The sequence below is a fragment of the Euprymna scolopes genome, chromosome 9 (assembly GCF_053919585.1).
Source record: "Euprymna scolopes isolate OS-2025 chromosome 9, ASM5391958v1, whole genome shotgun sequence".
In the NCBI taxonomy this organism is placed as follows: Eukaryota; Metazoa; Mollusca; class Cephalopoda; order Sepiida; family Sepiolidae; genus Euprymna; species Euprymna scolopes.
In genome coordinates, this window is record NC_136490.1 from 41,745,630 (window position 1) to 41,769,070 (window position 23,441).

Here is a 23,441-nt window from a genome sequence, read left to right on the forward strand (position 1 = left end):
TCTTTAATGTCCTGCAAAAAAAAAAAAAAAAAAAATGAACCGATTTCCATCAAGCAGAAATGAAATCATGTCGTCTTTTTTAGGGCAATAATTTTATTGCCCCAGCCTGTAATTCATGACTATTCACCTAACCTATCACCCATCTTGTTAACCCTATTCTTCAAATGTTTTAATCTTGATAAATATTGACTTATTAGTAAAAAAATAAAACAGTTCATTATGAAATCAGTTGATGCGGTTTCCAGGCGTCTTGATAAGCTAGTGTCGAATGCTGGCGCGTATCTTGAATTCTAAATGAAACACAACACTATACATTTTCTTATTACATTAATTTATTATAAGAATTATTTTTTAGTAATAAACTCTTTGGGGTAAATTTTATATATTAGATTATAAAACGTTTAATAATAAATTACTTTCTAATAATCTTGAATCCTCATGTGTTCCATTTTACTTCAGTCGGCGTTCTCAAAAATCAAGGGTCTCCCATCTGGAGCGATAACACTTGAACTCTACATGAGATACACAGATATTGAATACTTAAACTGAAATTAACAATAACGTGAGTATTGCTAAGAACTGATAATCGGCTAATCGTAATAAATTATCTATATTTATCTCTTTAGTTAACTTAATATTGTTGATATTAGGAAATATATGAGTCTATACAATCTTGACACAATCTTTCAAATACTGAGTTAGTGAAGAAATTGAGAACATAATTTTTCTCTCCGTAATTGACCAGTTTAATGTTATAGTATGTGTTACTTTTTAGTCTTTTGTCTTACTGGAGTCTAGCACAAAAAATCCATCTAGTTAGTATTCAGCTTCGTGTTGATACTTTAGGTGACATCATTTAGAGAAGGTGCACAATTCCCCGTGAACACTTGTATTGGTTTAGTCATACCGGGAAGATCTTATTTGGGTTGCGAAAACTATATAATTTTGAATATTTAGTCAGAGTTTACTTATAGAGAAACGTATCGTCATGCCAGGTTATCTTGACAAACCCCTGTACAAAGAGACCTTAGCCACACGAAGATAATGTTTACTAAGCATTCAAGTTCTCTCCGATAGGCATTCAAGTTCTGTCTAGGTGTATGTGTGCGTGTGTGTGTACGTGCATAAATTTTAATTAGAGCAAGTAGCATATTTTTATAGTAGTCGATGGTTTAATTTTATTTTTACAAAAAATCTGCTATATTGACGTGCCATTATAATCCATAGGAATGCTTCAGAGGTGTTGAAATCACAGAGGTCGTCCCCCCCCCTAAAAAATGAAAGAAAAGAATAAAAATCTCGCTTCCTTCCACTTGGATTTGTTGGTCGACTCAAACGTCCATGTAGGCCATATAACCAGTGAACTGCCCCCATTCCTTGTGACGATCTTGTGTCTTAGACGTGTGAGGACATGAACGCTGTGTGGTTTTTATGCCGAGTGACACTGTCACCATTCGAACGGCATCGACCTGGGAGGCCGCCATAATGACACGCGAAAAGAAACAAAAAAAAAAGGAAAAGAAAATGAATCGACAAAAATAAAATTTTAAGCATAATTTTCATCGATAAAAAACAGCATAAAAATATCATTTTGTTGATTTTAATTCCTTCTTTTATGTTTTTTTTTAATCAATTTAGTGTTTAATTTAAAGACATGCTGGATTGAAGTTGGTTCAGTTTATTTTATTTATTAGTTTACGACAAGAAATGACCCGAAACGAAATCTCTTTTATATCAATTGAAAATCGATGACGTCATCAACAGATAAAATACTAGCTATTATAATAAATATAAGATACAAAATGTAAAGATGATAATTCTTTTCATTTAATCTGAAATCAATAGTAAACGGTTGTTGTGATAACGTAAATTAATTTGTAAAAAATGCAACGTATCAAAAGGTCTCAAGTGTACCGGAAGTCTGGAGAGACTCGTTATCACTCAGATTCCAGAGAACTTCACAGGCTGTTCTCAAAGAGCTGCACCTATAATCGGATATAATAACACTAAAATGCAAAGTGCATGCCGCACTAATAATGTAACTAAATATTTGTAATTGTAGCAATAAAATAATTACCTATTAAGCAAAAAACATTGACTACAAATGTAGTTTACAAATGTAACGTAGTTATTGCAAATAATACCAAGACTTATGTCGGATCTACCGAAAGGAGAGATACAGAAACCATTTGTTCTATTTCAAAATCGAACGAAATAATAAATCTGATAAACTTCCTAGCTCTTTAATTAAATATGTTAGGAAATTAGTTAAAAATAAAATTCATTATTAATTAAAATCGTTAATATTAGGTAAAGATAATAAATATATACCTAATAAGAGGAAACATCTAATTTGTGCACTTTGGAATCATTCTATATAGTAACATTTGCTTAATAGAAAACAAGTAATTATATAAACTTGTCTCCATATAACGAGATACATGTTAGCCTATTTCAAACCAAAATAGTTAGGTGGAAATTTAAGCTACGATTAATATATGCATTGCTAGCTGCAGAGTGGGAAATATATATTATTAAAGATTTAGTATTTTAAGAAAGTTTCACGGAAATTAATCTAATTATTGTGGAATCAGACTTTATGCTAATCTTAAACTGAAATTAACAATAACATGAGTATTGCTCGGAACTGATAATAGGCGAATCGTAATAAATTATCTATATTTATCTCTTTAGTTAACTAAATATGGTTGATATTAGGAAATATCTGAGTCCATACAATCTTGACACTTATTACACTTATCTCTTAAGGACATACCACAGTGAAATGTTAAAAAAGATAAATGGAAACAAATTCTAAATTAACTGGACGATTGGAATTATAATGTTCAATTTATCTAGGCTTGTTGGATTTTGAGCTAATTACTAAAGGAAAATTTTCGCTAAATAATCACAGTCACATTCATATTTATTTATTATTTGTCACCGCAGTTTTATAAGTTTTATTTGATTTAAGTCTTTAAGCTCTTTATGGGTAAGAAGGTTTAAGTTACTTTAAGATATTCTTTTTTATTAAGATTTTAGAAATATTTGGGAATTTGATCATTAAGTTTAGGTGTTAAAATTAATAGATAGATAGATAGATAGATAGATAGATGAAATAAAATAAATAAAGTAGAAAACGATAATAATAATCTATGTATTAATACCTTAGTACCTTTAACGTACGTACGTGTGTTACGGTTTCCAGATTATAAATTATTCCATCCGGATAACCTATTTATTAAAAAGGAGGATAAAAGGTGATAACATACGACGAACATTAAATTAGCACATAGAGACGCTAATTTAATGTTCGTCGTATGTTATCACCTTCTACCCTTCTTTTTTAATAAATAGGAGACCCCGATCACCGAAGATACAATGTAAAACTATTTAAAGAGAAAATGATGCCGCTGTGGAATTTCCACAGGTCTCGCTAATAGATGATAATAAAAAATAAACTTAGATATTATGAGTAAATAATTATATGCTTTATAGAGCAATTTGTCAGTAAAAAATACAATCTGTTCGCGTAAGGAGGGAATTAGTACGTTGGAATTTAAAGCAGTAATAATTTTCTTTTTATCTGATTTCGAATGTTGATTAATTTCTCCTATTGAATTAGTAATGTAATTTTACCTTTAATGAATGGGCATGAATAAAAGAAATGTAAAAAAAACAAAAAAAAATTCAAATTATGAAAGCGGTTAGTTTGTATTTCTTGTATATAGATTTAGACATATTATCTTCAAATGTTAGGACGATAATTCCAGAGAAAAGAATTATTATCTAACTTGTTTTGCCGTTCTAATAGAATGAATTAATTTACAGTAAATAATGGATACTAAATTAATAATGGTTTTGTTTAGTGCTTGTTAATTATCAGTTTGACAAGAAAGTTCTTACGGTTTTTAACCTTTAAATTCAGATGAATATATCTCGGCCCAACCAAACATTTTGATTGAAATAAGCACCATCAGAATCAACACACGTTTACTAATACAAAACAAGTGTATTTATGACAGTAACGTAAAAATCTTGCGTTCTGGTGACGATGAAGTCGCTGTAATAAAAATTGAACATTGCAAATGAAAAGTAGATTCACTTACACGTTTCCATCTCTTGGAAACATTTCAAATGAACTACGAAAATGCTCTTTTTACATCTCCAACACATCTTGAATATATTCTTAGCATTTTAAATAATTTCTGAAGAGGACGCTTCACAGAACGTCTGAAACGCGTTAAAAACGATTTCAATGATTTAAAAACATTATTACAATGATTTAAACATAATTTTCAATGAAAAACCAAGACACGGAATAATAAAATAATGTTAAAAAATACACATTTGTTGGTGACCACTCCCTTATTTAAATATGCACCTTTCTTTCGTTGGAATTTCTTAACTCATTATATATATATATATATATATATATATATATATATATATATATATATATATATATATATATATATATATAAATCAAAGATGGCGTAAATATAAAAACAATACAACTATTCTTCGGATTTTCGGATTTAAGTAATCATGCCCCAATTATTTTTACTTTTTAAAGTTAATGAGTTCTTATTCTTCTGATGAGTCAGGACGGAAAATATTAAAAAAAAGAAGCAATTATGTGATTGTTATTGCACTACGAAACAGGTGCTGTCAAGAATTGCACATGTTAACATGCTGAAATAAATAAATGGTAAGGTGAGCAACGTCTTGTCTTGGAATTTGGAATATAAACCGTTCTTCATTTACACACACGGACACACACACTTAAACACACACACACATATATATGTATGTTTGCATGTATAAAGGACGAAAAAGGTCAATGTTCCAATTGATAATTGAATAAAGTTACTATATAACTTTATGCTATCCTTTTAACTTATTCTAATATTTGCTCCTTTTAATCGGGTAGAGTTTATTTTATTTTAATAACTTTGTCTATCCATTGAAAATTTATTTTTCAGCTTAATTTCCTTACACTATATACCTATAGAATAATAAAACTCAAATGACCTTGTAACGGGTGTTGTAACCCCACATCCGGTTTACGACTTCTGATTGCGCATGCGTACATAATTGTTAAAACTTTCTGGTTTTTTTTACATTATTCACAAATAAATCTACTTTAACCCGTTGACAACCATAAGAGAATTTTACAAGGGCGATTTACCCACCGCCTTCCTTTTTGGTTTAATTTATCCTCCGTTTTTAATACACCTTTCTTTCTTAAAAAAAATTCATACATTTTCTTCTACACTGCCAGCATAAATAACCCTGAAAATATGTTTTTCATTTAATTTGCATTACAAATAATAATTAACGCGAGAGTAAAACGTATTATTTTACTGTGTACTTTTTCAGCGTCCCAATTGTTTTTCTTTTTCGCGTTTGAATTATCCAAATAAACAATTGTTATTACTTTCTGCTTGTTTTTTTTACATCGTTCATTTCCGTATTGTCTTAATTAGTTTTATTGACCTTATTATTAACATATAAATTAAACATTTGACCCAATGGGTCATGATTGTTTGTTTAAAATAAATGAAAAATGTTACATTTTATTTTTATTTTTTATTTAAAAAGCCATTCTTAACATGGAGAGAGTGTTTTTAACTATTCTGTACTTTCAACTAACAATTTCATTTAAAAAAGATATATCAAAATTTGAATTTACCTATAATAAGTATTATGGTATCTGTTCAGTGCGCAATTACCTATAAGTATGGATAACCACTTATAATTCAATAGCTGTAAGTTTTTTTTTTAAATAACCAATTATAAACAGAACGACTCATAGAAATCTATACATATTCTTTTTTAATTTTAATATACTTTCATAGAAATGTTTCTGTTATGTCACAAAATACTATTTTTTTTACGTCACAAGTGTTACGCTCATACATGAATTCCATAGCTAATATAACATACTGACCCAACGGGTCACGGATAGTCTAGTATATATATATATATATATATATATATATATATATATATAAAAAAAATGGAACAATAAATCAAAAATGAGCTACAGCAAAAATCACTTTATTGGAAATTTATTCATATATATATATATATATATATATATATATATATATATATATATATATATATATATATATATATATATATATATTAAGAATTAAAACTAGCAACACGTGCGCGTATGTTACTACAGTTTGGGTTGGGTCAATCGTCTTTGTAATTTTCAAAAGTTATGGAATTATAGAAACGTGAGAAAAATGGACGAATTTTGTTTCATGTGTTAGTAGGTGTTCCCTGTAGGCGTGAGTAAAATTCAACCGAGACCGATCCTAGAAACTGAAAGAGTCACGTATTTCCCGCCAGAAATGCATTTGTTTTTCGTGCTTCGAAAGTTGGTTTATTATTTGTGTGGCTTCACCATACTCTAATTGTTGACGGAGTGCAACACCCATTGATTAAAACATATTTATAACTTTAAGTGACTTTGTGACTACACGAGTATCCATTCACACCTCGGATTGCAGTTTGACTTTGAAGATATTGCGATTATTTTAGCAATACAAAATTCTCATATAAACGGATGAGACTCGTGGAAATTCCACGGTTAATTATGATAAGTGAGTTTTAATGTTATCATTTAATTTCTTCATTATATATTTTCATTGCCTTTGATTAAAGGAATCAAAATACTACATTCATAATCTCGTATTTATCCACAGTTAAGAATTACTCTAATTATTTGCGTTTTTGGAGTTATACTGTGGGCACAAAAACAAATCTACACAGTCTTAATGATATCAATGGTATACATTCACGATTATATCCGTATATGTATATTAATCTAAAAACGTTACCGAATTATAAGTTATGTAAACTCATCAACAGATTTCTATAGTAAAAATAAACTATGAAAGGTCCAAAATGAAGCAACTGCAATTCAAGGTGTAAATAATAAAGTTACAAAATCAGTTACAGTTGCATTTTTTTAAAAATTTTTACATAGTAGTCGCCACTTATCAAGGTCCGGAGGTCACTCGAGGATAAAGGTTAAAGAGTCCACAGTAGTCAATGTGACAATAGCGTAGTAATCGTTAGTAGTGGAAATTTGATAAATTGGATTACTTAAGGGGACGGCTCATGAAGAATTTGTTTTAGTTGGACTTGAAGACGCCTATATTGTAGTCAGCTGGAAAGCAGGCAAACGGAAGAGAAGTCCACCGGTTTGCAGTTCTAAGAAAAGAAGCTTCGTCCATGGGATCTACGTTTTGGTTTAGGTTAAGGCACAGATAAATGGTGAGAGAAATTATTGATAGTGATTTCAGCTAAACGAGTGTTTCTTGTGAAAGATTGGTGAAGAGGATAGCATAGATTGGAATTTAGACGAGCACTTGCCATGAAAATAAATATAAAGCAGAGACAGGCTCGCAACGTCTCTTTTCTGAGAAAGAGGCTACGAAGTCTATTTTGAACTTTGTTAAGACAGGATAAGATCTTTCTAGCAGTTCCTGTCCAAATGTGGCAACAATACTGCATCATTGGGCGTACCTGGCTCTTAGATAGGTAGAAAATGGCATCAGCAGTGAGTTATTGACTGGAACGATAGAGGGATCCCACCATTTTTCCAGCGACCTTGGCAACGGATTTGAGGAACGTGTTCCAGTTTCTTTCTTGTGGGCTTTACGGGGTGCATCATCATTGGTTATTTGATATAGTTATATGTTTATATGCTTGGCCTTTCTGCTTGTACGGTAATAATGGCTTGAATTTCCAATTTAAATGAAAAAGTCAAGTATCATGGTTCAATTGTGATTTAAACAAAAACATTCATTTCGAACACGCCCCTGTCATATCAAAGAACCCACTGTTAATTTTATATGTCGGGCCTTTCGACTTGTGTGGTCATAAAACTTCTCAAACGCTCTTGTGGTGTTATGCTTTATAAGGATTTAACTTTGGTCAAAATCGTCTGTTCCATTCTTTTGGATTATCGATCATCGATACTTATCAAGGACCTACAAACCCTATCTGAACACACTGCCAGATACATAAAGTATATTTGTTTGAAATTTCTAATTAGATATATTAAATGATCGCAGAAGAATGGAAAGTGAATATCTTTGCTTGGGTGGTTAATTCTTTTCTCCATATCGAAACACGTCAGCTCCCTTCCCGGTGAGGGGGGACGACCTGTTAAACCGTTCGCTCTGTTTGACGGACAATTTCAAACTCATTTTCTCAGCTAACCAATACACGTGACAGAAAGATACTTACTTCCAATGCTGGTCAACTTCCTCTCGGTGCAACTTGTCCAATTTACACCTCAACATGTTTTGACAACTTTTATCAAAACATAGCTTCACATCTCATCTCTTGTTTCCTTCACATTTGATAGATACGTCAATGGCTAGATAAACAGACACAAAGATAGATAGATAGATAGATAGATAGATAGATCGATACATAGATGGATAACAGCTAATTTCTTTTCCGTTCCACAACTATATAACACTATGGCTGGCGTTGTAATGCTGAGCTGTGTGCGAAAAAGAAAAAAGACTATAAAAACAGAGTGAGCACAAACCGATGTTCACATTCAGCACATTTGATGTTACGTTTGAAACGACGTTCAACACATTTGATGTTACGTTTGAAACGACGCTTGAGAGGACAGGGGTCAGAGGATCACAATCACATTAAAGACGTGAGAGCCGTAACTAGAACTCAAGTGTGGCGGGAAAATGAGGAAATAAATGTTACAAAAAAATAGAGTTGAGTTATTACTTGGCTTATGTTCCAAGATTCGAAAAGTCCTGATACTTGAGCTGCTATTTGCAGACGATGCTGCATTCGTCTCGCACTCCGCAAGTAGACTCCAGCAGCTGCGTGACAAATTGAGCGCTGCTTGTGCGGAGTTCGCACTGGTAATCAGTGTGAAGAAGACAGTTGTGATTCACCAGAGTGACGCATAACCAATTACCATCAATGGCCACGAACTAGAGACTGTCGAGAACTTTGCGTATCTTGGATCCAACATCAACAAGGGAGTATCCATTGAACAGGAGCTACTGTATGGAGCAGATACTTGGACTACGTATGCTCGTCACGAGAGAAGACTTAGCGTCTACCATCTCCTATGCTTGCGACATATCATGGGCATCAATTGGTGGGATAGAATCACCAACGAAGAGGTGCTAAGACGTGCCGGCAGCCGCTCCTTGTTCCAGACACTCAAGATACAACGATCGCGCTGGCTTGGACTTGCGCAGAATGCCCGATGGCCGTCTCCCTAAGGTTATCCTCTACAGCGAACTGGCAAATGGATCAAGAAGCCATGGTCGCCCGGTGCTGCGCGTTAAAGACGTGGTCAAAGGAGATCTGATCGCTCTTGGCATCGATGTTAATGTGTGGGAGGAGCTAACTAAAGATAGACCAGCATAGAGGCATGCCTTGAGTAAGGGTGGCGAAGGAATTGAGAACCTTTGGTTCGAGAGGCTGGCGCAGAGAAGACAAAACTGGTGACTACGTTTACTGTTGCTTGCATTAATCTTTCGTAGATTGCTTGCCATTACTTTATGTTCTTTGAGATGTACTCTGCTACAACGTGTTGGGTGTACGTGTGTAAACATGTGGCCTTTGTTCTTACAGAAGGTTAACCTTGCTAAGTTTTACCTTCTCATCCCCTGAGTAGGGATTAATTTATTGCTAATCATCTGAGACGCATCTACCGAAGAGACATTCCAGGCATCTTTTAGTTCGGACAAAGTGCTCTTCTTCTAGAGAGCTGGCCTATCAAATCCCACTATCCATACCCTGTCTACTTTTCCCGTCGTGGGTGAGAGATAAATAAAATATCAGGCATTTACATGTGGAGGAAGGTCTATTTATTGCCAATCGATTTCGGCGCCACAACCGGGGAATGCTGACGGTTCTGCTCTAGGTATTTATTTCTCTCCCACTGCGAGGAATGTGAGACTAGGGCCAAAAAGTGGTACTGAAAAGTCAGCGCTCAGGAGGAGGAGCACATTGACCATGCAAAAGATGATTAATGATCAAAAAGATGAATGCCTTATTGGCATTCCCCGGCTGGGTCGCTTCAAGCCATTAGCAATAGGGGACCTCCTAGAACTGCATTACAACGCAATCAACTAAGAACAGATCATTATTTCTGTTGATTATGGGGACCGAGAGAGAGAGAGAGAGAGAGAGAGAGAGAGAGAGAGAGAGAGAGAGAGAGAGAGACTTCCCCAGCCGAATATCCTAACTCTTAATCCTACAGGGCTTTTTTATCAAAGTGAACCAAATGTTGGATTTGTGAGAGCATAAAACATTCATCTTCACTTATGAAAATCAAACGAGAAATAACTCTTATAGTTTAAAGGGCAAATAACTGTCATAGCTTATATAAAAGAAAGCTAACTTGCTACTACTACTACTACTACTACTACTACTACTACTACTAATAATAATAATAATAATAATAATAAAACAGATGGAGTACCCCACCTCCTATGAGTAGATTAGGATTGCCTATGTTAAAAATTACCGCATGTCACACTGTGAGAAAGAAGGATTATCATTAGACACATTTCGTGGGATTAGTCCTCGTAAGGTTGTGAGCTATTTCCTGAACTAAGGATAAGGCTCGAAGTGCAGTATATGTGTAACGTAGTCCGGGAACCAACACGTTGAATGCTCAGTCGCAATGTGGACAAACAATAGAAAATAACTTCAACTTGCTTTTTTTTGTTGTTCCTATTTCCCTAGTCTCTCGTTACCGATGTGACGTTCATCTCGTGACCGTCTCCCCGGGCATCATTCACCTCTCACGTGATCTCGAACGTTATTTCCGCCGCTAACATGATCTCCTTTTTAAAATTTTTATTTCCCCCTACCGGTGACGTCATTTCGCATGCATCTGCACACGTGCGTCCGCGCTATATTACATATGCCCTCTATTGGAAGAGGGTGAGGTTATTAAGCTGACATTATGTTAAATTTTGCCCTGCACGGAGAAGCAGTAAATAGAGGTACTTTCTCTACGTGCAACTATTATTATACTAAACATGAATTAATAAACGTTTTTTTTTTTTTTTTCTATAAAAATAATTTATAAAGTTAATGGGACAAAACACATAATAAAATATGACGTTTCTGAATTTTTGAGATGAGGATTGATTATTTGTATTCTTATTCATCGGACTACTGTTCTCATCTTGAGTGCGATTTTCACAACGTTTCGATCGATATAACCTCCAACCTTCTTCAGGTGCATCTTTTCGAACTCGGGAATGTTTCTGCCAAACTCGCGAATTTGGACGGAATTTCAAGTGGAACGCTTTATCTATTTCACGGGGGTAGTGTGCTCTTGTTTCGTCAGCCATGACTGGATAGAGGTCCTAAGTAATTTGCAAATGTATTTTTCGATCGCCCACACTGATAAAATATTTCTTACTTCTGGGATTGAGTTACGGTCTTTTTAATCATTAATTAGTTGTAAATTGTGATTAGCTGAAAATTTGATCCATCTCTCTTAGTCACGTATTTCTATCTCCCTTTCCGCACTATATATATAGATTGAACCTCTCTCTAATAGTTTTAATGTCTCTTTAAGCATTTAGAGGAGCAGTGACTCTCTATTTTAAAAAAAATTTACCAGACAGTAAGTGAACATACACGATAAACACTTATATAAATGTGATAACAATTAAATTGGATCATTTACTTCTATATAATCTGTAAGAATAAAATAGGAAATAAGAGACTTTTTAGAGATTCAAGAAGAATGTCTTAACAAATATGACGTAGTTTATGAATTTTCGAAAAAAAAAATACCAACGTGGAACAAAAAGCCAAGTACGTCCAAGGATGGAGTACGTCTGCCACATTTGGGCAGGAGCTACTAGAAGCAGCTTATCCTGCCTTGACAGAGTACAAAATACGTAGCTTATTGAGGGATGCCCTTTTATCTCCCTTGCAACCTCTTTCCCACAGAAGAGATATTGCGAGCCTGTCTTTATTTTATCGCTGTTTCCATAAAAAGTGCTCGTCTGAGCTCTAATATCTGCCCCCCCTCGCCAATCTTTCACGAAAAACACCCGTCTAGCTGAACCCACTGTTAATAATTTTTCCCACTCTTTATCTGTGCCTAAATCAAAACGTAAATTCCATGAACAAAGCTTCTTTTTCAGAACTGCGCGCCTGTGGAACTCTCTTCCGTTTGCCTGTTTCCTAGGCAACTTGGTTGTCTTCAAGTTCAACATAAACAAATTCTTGATGAGCCGTCCGCTTAAGTTATCCAATTTACCAAATTTCCATTACTAACGATTACTACGATATTATCCCAATGATTACTGTACACTTAATATCCTCGAGTGGCTCCCGGGCCTTAATAAGTGGTGACTCCTATGCAAAATAAAAAATAAATAAATAAAATAAAATAAATAATAGAAGTGCTTGTTACTCAGCGAATCGGATACTAGCTTATTTATTGATACGACACTCTGTGCGTAATATCTGTTCACGGTTACTTACTATTATGACGTTTCATACATGCTAGAATAAAAAAAATACATTTTTTCTTCTTCTTTTATTTTAATTTAAGTAAACAGAAACGCTGAGAATGTTGTTATGGCGCATAAAAAACAATCCATTTTCAACTTTAAATCGATTCGCTCATTAATTAGAGTTCTAAATTTGTCTCACCAGCTGATAATTAATTGCTTTAACGCTTTCCAGACAGGAAATTGATTATAGCTGAAACGGATTGTAGTTCTGATTTAAGCGTTAAGTACTGAAGGTAAGTTTGTAACTATTAATTAATTAATTAATTTACTAGCAAGCCGCCTGGCGTTTCCCAGTAATAAAATACACTTAAATATAATATTCTAATTTATGCAGAATTTGTATTTATTATTATAGAGCCGATTCTCTACCGATTATTATATTATACCCAATATATAGCAATGATTTCAAAAGTTTTAAAAAATGACGTATTGAGCACTGTTGAAGTAAATACTTAAAGTTTACGCATAAATTTATACTTTCGTATATTAATTTATGTGAGTAAATTAAGTAATCATATATATATATATATATATATATATATATATATATATATATATATATATATATATATATATATAAATGATGAGAATAATGGAAATAGTATTGCGACCAAATAGAAAAATAAAAACATCAACATTTCGTCTTTATTTTCATCCAGAGGAAGTCTCGAAGTAAAGGCGAAACGTCGATGAACACATAATTCGATTTGTTCCTTTTTATTTTTCCCTCTCACTTTCCTCTCTGTTTCTTTCTCTCTCTCTCTCTCTCTCTCTCTCTCTCTATATATATATATATATATATATATATATATATATATATATATATATATATATATATATATATAAACAGATTATGATGTCTTGGGCACGTTGGTATGAATGAGAATAGACGAGACCCACTATCTAGTGGAGCACTATTTCCACTAAAATGTAAAAAAAAAAAAAAAATAATGATAAAGAATTTGTCGCGAAAATACATTTATCTGCTTGCATTTCATGACTTACTGAATCGTTATAAGTAGCGCTACTGCAGTGTATTATAATGATTTCTTCTAGCAATGTTAGTATGTCGCCTACCGTCTAGAATTACTAAGAGTGTCGGCAGTATTATTAATAGTATTATCATTGCCTCGACGATACTTGTATTTCGGTTAGGACTGACCAGTATTTTTTGTTTTTTTTTGGGGGGGGGATCGTTGTGGGTTGCCTTTAGGAAAAGGTACAAAGTGACAAATGCAAAAAGTCCTCTATTTTAATACTAGGTGCACAGCTACTGTTGATGGTGTGACCTTTGCATAATCTAATTTGACAGCGTTAATGAATATGAGCGAAGAGAGGCGAACTTATGTCGTATTTCTTTCACATCCTCTAAACCCGTTGAAAAGATCAACTTTCATGCTCTATCTGAAATATTGAACATTTTTTATCTGATTAAGATTGTCCTATAAATATAATAAATATATAACTTACAATATTGCAGCATTAAGAATTGATTATATAATAGCATAAATTGAATTTTAAAAAATCTTAATGCTGCAATATTCTAAGTTATAAATTTATTATATTTTTTACTAGAATATCTTGTCCTTTTCTTTTCCAGTTTTTACAACTAGTCCTTTACTTTTTCATGTTTAAGCTTAACCATATCACTTTTCATGCTCGTATTTTCTATTGTAATCCATGATTTTTCCAGGTTTCCAATTAATTCACTTGTTCTTTGTTTAATTTCAGTCTTATTTTTTGCATCATAATTACATATGAAATAACAATGTACGGCACTCGTCTGCTTTCAAAAAAATCCCCCAATTTTGTCCCTTTCATTCTTTCATTTTCTCTGTTTCACTTGTTACTTTTCGCGACAGCAGTGAATTAGTAGCAACAGAAGTCGCTGAAGCGACGTGGTTGCTATGGAAACCAGTCATAAAAAGCATCGCTCACTTCCTTATATATTTTTACAATTTTGAACACCAGAAAATTCATCATAACTTTTGTTTTACTGAACGAAAGTTAAACATTTTTTTTACACAATATAGCTGAGAAGGTGATGTATAAACTGTAATGATTGTTTGAAATTTGGTCGAAAAATGAGTGAACGGTGAAGCTTGTAAGCAGTTCTAAATTACTAAAACTGACACTTAACCATATATTCAAACGCGGTAGTGTTTGAATGATATATATATATATATATATATATATATATATATATATATATATATATATATATATATATATATATATACTAACGTTCATTCCAAACAATGCATATCGCTACTTTGATATAAGGGACTACTATTTGGGACCATGCCTAGGAAAGGTTAAAAAGATTCTGGTTTACATTACATTTAAACTTCTGCATACCAGTACATCCAGAAAAGCAGATAGTAAGAAAAATAAATCCAAAGTCTAGCCGTTCGAGGGCAGTAACTATTATAGAAATCTTTCTCGAATTTAGGGACCTAAACTGTGAAAGGGTGAGATTTTGTTGCTAAGCGGGTTTGTCGGGGATATGTATATCGAGGGGACACAAGTACAACGAGTTCATCAGAGCATATTCCATTAAAATATTTGTAAAAAGACACAGAGATGTAACATTGCGGCAGATGCGACAGGGGTTAAATCTTAGTTGACAATGTGGGACCTATTAGATTGAAATATATATATATATATATATATATATATATATATATATATATATATATATATATATATATATATATATGGGGCGGGCGGGTGTAAGAATATTTGTCCTAGGACAGGTAAAATGTCCCCTTACATAGATTAGAATTAATGAATTAATATATAATACTGCTATCCTTTCTGCATAGAATCCTTATTTATATTTTGCTCAAGATCCGTTTTAGGATTTGGAGTTAAAAATAGAAAGCTTTGCTTTAGAAATGACCTTCGTATTTACGTTTATTTAGGGTTTATGTCGCCAACTTTGTAACATTTGCTGTCTTGTATTTTCTATTAGATATTACATTTTTAGCGCACATGCTACGTCACAAATAATCATAAATAAATTTGGTACAAATTTCACAACGCCGGGTACCCCCCCCTCCCCGCTAGTTTCTTTATAAATGACTTATGTCGCCAATAGTAACATTTACCCAATTAGTTTATGAATTTTCCACTCGGCGTACACAGCGACCTACTTCGAACAAGGATTAACATTTTTTGACGACGGGCAACGGACTAGCTTTCATCGGCTGTCAAGTACAACGTCATTTCTACTTGCACTGTGATTGGTTGATCAAAACGTGTGCTATTGAAATTCACCATGTCAAAACAGAGGTGACACATATATTTCTTTCATCTAAAAATTCTAAACAACCTCATGAATAACGTTTGATTTAAATAAGATCACGCGTATCTAAGCTTTGTACGTATTACACGTCAACTATTTTTATTTCTCGAGTGTTTAGGATTAGATAAAATAACTATCACCAACACGAGATTAGTGGTCATTTATTATAATGGAAGCGGCAACAGGGCTGGGTTTTATTTTATATATTTTTCTCCAAATATAACCTTGACTTTTTAACGTGTTCGTCTGAACAGCAGGACAGTGGATGTTGCATTTACGAATTGTCTCTTAACTGGATAAACACTCAAATCAACAGTTTCCTTCCACGAGCCACATTGCAATAAATATTAAGTTTTAAAATCTTGTGTCAACTATAAAAACCCAGACACATGTTTTTTTCTCTCTATTTTCTATTATCTTTCAGACAACAACCGCGTGTACCTCACAATTCTAACTTTGAGTGGCGAAAGGCCTCTAGGTAAACAGCGCACACGCAACGAGAAACTTCATGTACTACTAAATAGCGTCATATATATATATATATATATATATATATATATATATATGCGTGTGTGTGTGTGTAATTTGAAATTGGTATATTAAGACAGCATTTTTTCATTCAAGCAAATATTATTAAATGCAACGGAGACACTTTGCTTAATGATTCGTTTTTTTTTAATCTTTCGATTTTTCGTATAATCTATTTTGTATCAAAATCAAAAATATTAATACAAGTTCCATAGTTGTTGCTGTCACGAGCGCTTTCGTTTCGTCCACGAATCATCATAAGGTGTTGAAGTAAAAATCCGAATGAACGAAAATAAGAATTAAAAGTGAAAACTAATCTATGCAGTAAACGACGAAAAGTTAAAATATATAGAGTCGATGAAAAGTCGATTAAAAATATAGGTCGACTAAAATTCAAGTATTAAAATCAGCAAGTTCGTGGACAACGTTAACAAAATCCGTTCAATACGAACTAAGCAAGAGATGTTAGAACGTTGCTGCTTTTCTCGAATGCGATATCATTCATAGTGGGTTGAAGGGTTTTTTAGGCAAAGTGTTCAACAGCAGGAAATTTAAATGATGCGTTTTTGCTAAATTGTCTTTAGATTTCTTAATTCTCTAAACAGTGCTCAATTTTAATATTCTTAAATAGGCTTTATAACTAATATATATTGCCCAGTCGTAAAATACGCTCAAATATGATATTTTAATTTATGCAGATTTCGTATTTATTATTATTATAAAGCCAATTCCCTATTGATAATTATATTTTACACAGCATATAGGTTCGATTGTAAAATACCTTTAAATATGATATGCAGATTTCGTATATATTATTACAGAACAAATCCGCTATTAATTATTATATTGTTCCCAATATATAGTAATGATTTTCAAAGTATACTCGCATAGATACAGCATAATATAAAAAAAATATGAACATCTCTTTCTTCACCTTGTCAAACGTAGCACAAACAACAAGACATTAATAATAAAAAATAAGAAATGCTCAGCCTAATTTAAATAATAAATCTGCACAACATTACCTAAATTGTAACTGCCAATCACACAAAAACTGCCCATTAAACAACGATTCCATGCATTCAGATGCTATTTATTCCTGTACAATCACTGAGTTATCTTCCAACCTAATTTATAACTATGCCTCCTATGCAAATCCACTAGCCATCAATACACCAATCGAGACCCAGTATATTAACTAAATCATCGCCATAACCCAATAATCGCTCTCCAACCCCAGCAATTAGCACTATAATTTCCAGACCATCACATATCCTCACAACGCATAACTTAATCCAGCCTCTCTTAATTCTAACCTAACTTCGCACACTTATGCACCACTGAGAACATACATCTATATCGGGTTGTTCGCTTTTTCCATGAAAACCAGGATCTCAAATCACATCTCATTTATTTCAAGTAATACCTCTAAACTTGAACCGCTATAACCACCCTCATAAGAAGCCTTAATAACTATTAATATTAATACTAATTATTCCTTAAAATAGACAATGTTAAAAATTCAAAATCTTACGAGAATTCCAATGCTGTCTTCTATGCATCGTTGAGGCGACTGCTATATTTAACGCACCAAAAGGTTAAATGTAATAAATTTTAAGAATGAAATTACAGCCTAATGTAGGCACAAAAAGAAAATTAAAATATGAAAATCACATTAACTCTCTAGTTAGGACTTATTTTCATCCTCTTGTTCCACTATGTCTATAGCATTCCAAATAGCTTTAGTTCTATTTTATCATAAACCCAATTAATAGTTTATTATATGATTTTTAAACAAGTTTATGCCCCCTCTCTCTAGCTAATAATTCAACTCCTAATCTTTTGCTATCCTCTTTTTAAGCTTACCCTTTTAAAGCTATCAATCATATTTAAGTATAATCAAAACTTTTTACATAAGGTTGCTGCTAAGAAAGTGAGCACTTACCGTGCTCGAAAATTATTTACATCTAAGACTAATCTATATCTTTACGAAGCCACAATTCGCTCATGCATGGAATATTGTTGCCAAATCTGGGTTAATGGATTTACCATTAATCTCTCGCTTTTATACAGGGCCTAAAAAGAGCCTCGAACCTTATATAAAAGGTCCCGCACTATTGACCAAAGTCTACCCTCCGTCCCATCGCCGCATTCCTGCCTGTTTTACAAATACTTTAATGGAATGGACTTTGATGAACTCATAGCACTTGTTCCTACTTGATATACATACTCCTGACTAACTTCACGCGCAGCAAAATCACACCCCTTTACTGTTGAGATCCGTAGATGTAAGCCCTTAAACTTTATTTCCCAGATTTGTTTCCATATTTGAGAATTATTTTAGAAATTGAAGACATGCCATTTACTATATTCCTCCCTTAAAATAATCCACATTTATATCTTAAACATCATAAAAACCCAAAAGGTCTAGATTTCCCCTCAGCCTAATAAAAACTGGATATAGTCAAATAGTTGTGTGTCTGTCTGTGTACATTTCCCTACGCAATAACTCTGTCAATTTTCAGTCTACAGACTCAAAATTCGATATACAGGGTACTGAGATTTGGGAAAATCTTTGTAATCCGTTTTCGGCCAGAAATTTGGCTACTACAGGGCCAAAGTTCAATGATTTGACCTTTGAGAACTCTACCAAACTCCTCTGACAATTTTCGGTATAAACACCTGAAATTTTAGACATAGGTTGCTTGGACATGGATCTAACTCAATAACTTGATTTGATCTCAAAACAATAAATGTTAAGGGGGAATAATAGGGGTCAAATATTAAATTACTCAGACAATTTCTGGTCTAAACATTTGAAATTTTACATAAAGGGTATTCAGAGATAGGGCAGCTTTTAATCGGTTTGGGTCGAAAATTTGAGCTACCAATATATAAATGCATGGATGTATGTCTGTATGTCTGCCTAAAACTTTCGACAAAGGCGACGGATTTTTACAAGATCAGTATCGTTTTGAAGCTCGACCCTTCGGACGACAAATACCGAAAAAATTGGCTAAAAACATTAATTTCTTCGCCCTCAACTAGGCACTTTTCTACAGGGGAGGGTTCGCCTTGTCACCAATATTTTCGAAAGTCACCCCGTCTTTTCCATTGTCTAACCTTAATTTAAACCTACGTCACTTCCGGTTTGGCGGTGGTCGTAACAGCAAAGACGTCAGGTGTTTTCCCGTTCTTTTCCTCCTCCGCGGTACGGGTTCGAGCCTGCCTTCCTACTTCCGCTTTTGTTGCACAACACACACCTCCAAACACCCGGAAAACGCCAAAAACCTTTCTATTATATCTATATGTCATATCTATATTTTTATGCATTTATTTGTAGTCTTTTATTTATTTTTATATAGTTATATATTTTTCATGTATTTTAATTTATATATTCATTTTACTTGCCTATATTATTTTGTATTTTTATCTTCTCCTTCCCTCCCTTCACCTGTCATCCCGCATTATCTTTTTCGACATATATCCCTTTATTTCTGCCAAAGAGTTTGTCCTAATATATATATATATATATATATATATATATATATATATATATATATATATATATATATATATATATATATATATATATATATATAATTATTTTTTCATTCGGCTACCATTAACCGCGTGGGATAACGTTGAATTTTAAACATCTTAATTTTAAATGTTCATTACGTCAGTCAGACAGTGATCTAATCGTTATACGATGATCTATGCATAAGAGCTAAATTGACCGACTTTAATTCAACTGAAAGTGCTCAACGATAAGAAACGAATTTCTTAAAGGGGCTGTCATAATTATTTTTTACTATAATAATAAAATACCTACAGACACTAGTGTTTCATCCTTTATGGCTTAATATATATATATATATATATATATATATATATATATATATATATATATATATATATATATATATTAAGCCTGACGAATCATAGTGTTTATGAAACGCAGAATATTCTGTGTAGCTTAATTGCCATATATACTTTTATAACTTATTACCTAGCTCTACCTATGTATTGAACATGTTGAAGTAAATACTTAAAGTTTACGCATAAAGTTATACTTTCGTATATTAATTTATCTGATTAAATGAATCCCCCCATATATATATATATATATATATATATATATATATATATATATATATATATAGAGAGAGAGAGAGAGAGAGAGAGAGAGAGAGAGAGAAAGAGAGAGAGAGAGAGAGAGAGGGAATTAGACCGGAAGTATGGAAGAGCAACGTTTAATTAAATATATTAATACTTTAAAAGAACATTGCTCATAGTACTGTAGATATATAATAAGCTCAATAGATATATTTATCCTAGAGCTATATTAATATTGAGAATAAAGATTAATAATTATAAATTATGAATCAGTTTCAAAAGGAGAAACAAACGAAAATCCAATTGAGTGTACGATCGTTTCGGAAACGATATTCATTTTATTAATATTGACAAACAATTTTGACAATTATTGACAATGAATGTTTTTTTAAATATTGTCTCTTCATCAGCAGAAATGGGATGGGGATAGGGTATAACACCAAAATAAATTATAATTGTTGTAGTAAGTAAGCTGAAAGAAACTGCATGTCAATAATTGTTTGTTATTAAAGTTTGTAATTATATATATAGACAGGCATGTTGTTTTCCTTGTTTTCTGCCGTTCAATCAATCCATCAAATGGAAATAAAGTGCGTCTTGACATGATAAAAATCCGTTGCTATTTCTTCTGATGAGTTAAGGGCAAAATAGATTCACTGACTGATATACTAATTAAGTGATTGATTTTGTGCTACGAAAACGGGTACTGCAAAGAATTGTAAATTTCAGGTGAATTAAAGAAATGAATTATAAGATGGTCAACATCATAAACTTTGGAATATAGACTGTTGTCATTCATTCACTATAATGCTCTGTAATTACATTGAGCTCGTTAAATAAGGAATGGTATATTTTATAATGAAATAAAGTAGATTTCCCCAGAAAGCTAATGAAAAATAAACCATATAAAGTAAATCACCCAACTTACTTTAAACAGTTTTTATGCAATATCAATTATATATTACTCTGTAATTACATTGAGCTTATTAAATGATGATTGGTATATATTATAAGGAAATAAAATAGATTTCCTCAGATATATATATATATATGTGTGTGTGTGTGTGTGTGTGTGTGTGTGTATATAAGCCATATACAATAAATCACCCAGGTTATTTTAAACAGTTTTTTTATGCAATACCAATACATATCAATAAGACTTACAAGGAAGATCGATGTATGTCAGTTAGCAGCAACAAAAACCTTAGCAACGATTAGTGTTTTGTTAGTTGTGATCATATTCGCAGGGGAAAAAACGATCGATGCCTACCGATCTGCGACGGCATATTATTCACAAAACGTATTCTCAATAGGCGGTCAAATGCTCGCCGCTGACAGGTGTCCCACGGCTCTGTCGCCGCATGTATATCTAACGTAAGTAATTAAATACCATTGAACCTATTTATTAATCGTTTTCTTTTTCACTCTAAACAGGACAATAGAGTCAGTATAAATAGAGATTGTATTATCGGTATTATTGAAGTTCTACGTCACGTGTTATTTGTCCTAAAAATAAACCAAGTGAGATTCTTCTGTGTTTTGCGATGACCTGTAAACATCCCGAGGAAGTAAGTAGAGAAAGGAACAAAAAAAAAAATGGCAAAGTGTAATATTTTAGACTTTCGCGTTGAATTTTAGTGTAAAAATATCATCCATTTTGATATTTCGATGTATTAATTTGCAGGGCATGAGGAAAACATAGACGAAAGACGTCGAGCGACTTCTACTTTTAACATCTGGGCTTTTACAATTGCAACAGTTAGAAGAATTTTTAGGCTTGTCAGATGCTGTGGAATATTTACACTTAAGAATTACCATTTTTTTGGCTTTTTGAAAGAATTGAATTATTCTTACCATGAGAAATAAATCGCTGACTTTTAGTGGAGAAGATTGTTTTCAACGAAAGGTAACAAATCAAAGACTTTCCTGTTCGATTATCTATTTTTATGTTTCTCTCTTTAGTTCTCTCTCTCTCTCTCTCTCCTTATTCTCATTCCTTCATCCTCTCTCTCTCTTTCTCCCTCCTACTCCTCTCCTTCTTTCTCTCTCTCTCTTTATATATATATATATATATATATATATATATATATATATATATATATATAGTAGAAATAATTAATGACACTTAAATGTTAAATCAATTTTCTTTGATCATCAAATAAATAAGAAAAAAAGGAATATGCAGGGTAGAACGATAAAATTGTCGCTCTAGAAAAACGACATGATTCCATTTCCGTTCGATGAAAACTGGATTTCTTTTTTGTTGAATACCATCTAATAGTTTGCCAGTTGTGTACAAATACCAAGAGCGATAAGACCTTCTATTATGTCTGAAAGTCACACAATGTTTAACGAGCGAGATCGGAGATACGCCGTTATAAACCTCATGCTCTACTGATCCAAATAAGTTATGAACACAGGGCCATTACCAACACTCTCAAAATGCAAATTCGGACGTTTCAACGCTTAAGGGCACAGCTCAACGACGTTTCCGGCGAGGGTTATGTTCTTTGGGTGGTTCCAAATGAGGGCCACTAGACATCTTCGAAGTTGGATTGAAAGTCAACACCAAAGTGAATCTGAATGTGCTGAAAAGTGTGATGATCCCCTGGTTCATTCAATTGGTCGCTGGCAAATCTTGGGTGTGGCAGGAGGACTCGGTGCCGGCCCACAAGCCCAAAGAGACCCAGACTTGGCTTCAGAAGATGTGCTAAGACTTTGTAACCTCCTTTCACTGTTCCCCTCTTCCCCGACCTGACCCCGCTGGACTACTTCGTTTGGTCATATGTCGAGAACATCACCAATATGGTCTCCAACAATACCAAAACCAAAGTGATCGCCAGCGCTTGTAAAAAAGGCATGCTTCCTTATCGAGGATGTATACAGTTACATTGAATGGATATCAGGTCTAGAACATTATC

General features: G+C 33.0%; 1 protein-coding gene across 2 annotated transcripts in view; it reads left to right on the forward strand.

Annotated features, from left to right (window-relative positions):
* Positions 1–23,441, forward strand: part of LOC145284527 (serine/threonine-protein kinase DCLK1-like) — a 246,236-nt gene that overhangs the window by 35,126 nt on the left and 187,669 nt on the right. Inside the window, exon 1 of one of the 2 annotated variants that reach the window (XM_080133420.1) lies at positions 22,259–22,426. The exons of the other annotated variant lie outside the window; for it this stretch is intronic. The gene's annotated coding sequence lies outside the window, so the exon portion shown is untranslated. Of the gene's footprint in view, positions 1–22,258; positions 22,427–23,441 lie in introns of those variants that run through there. 2 annotated transcript variants of the gene reach the window in all.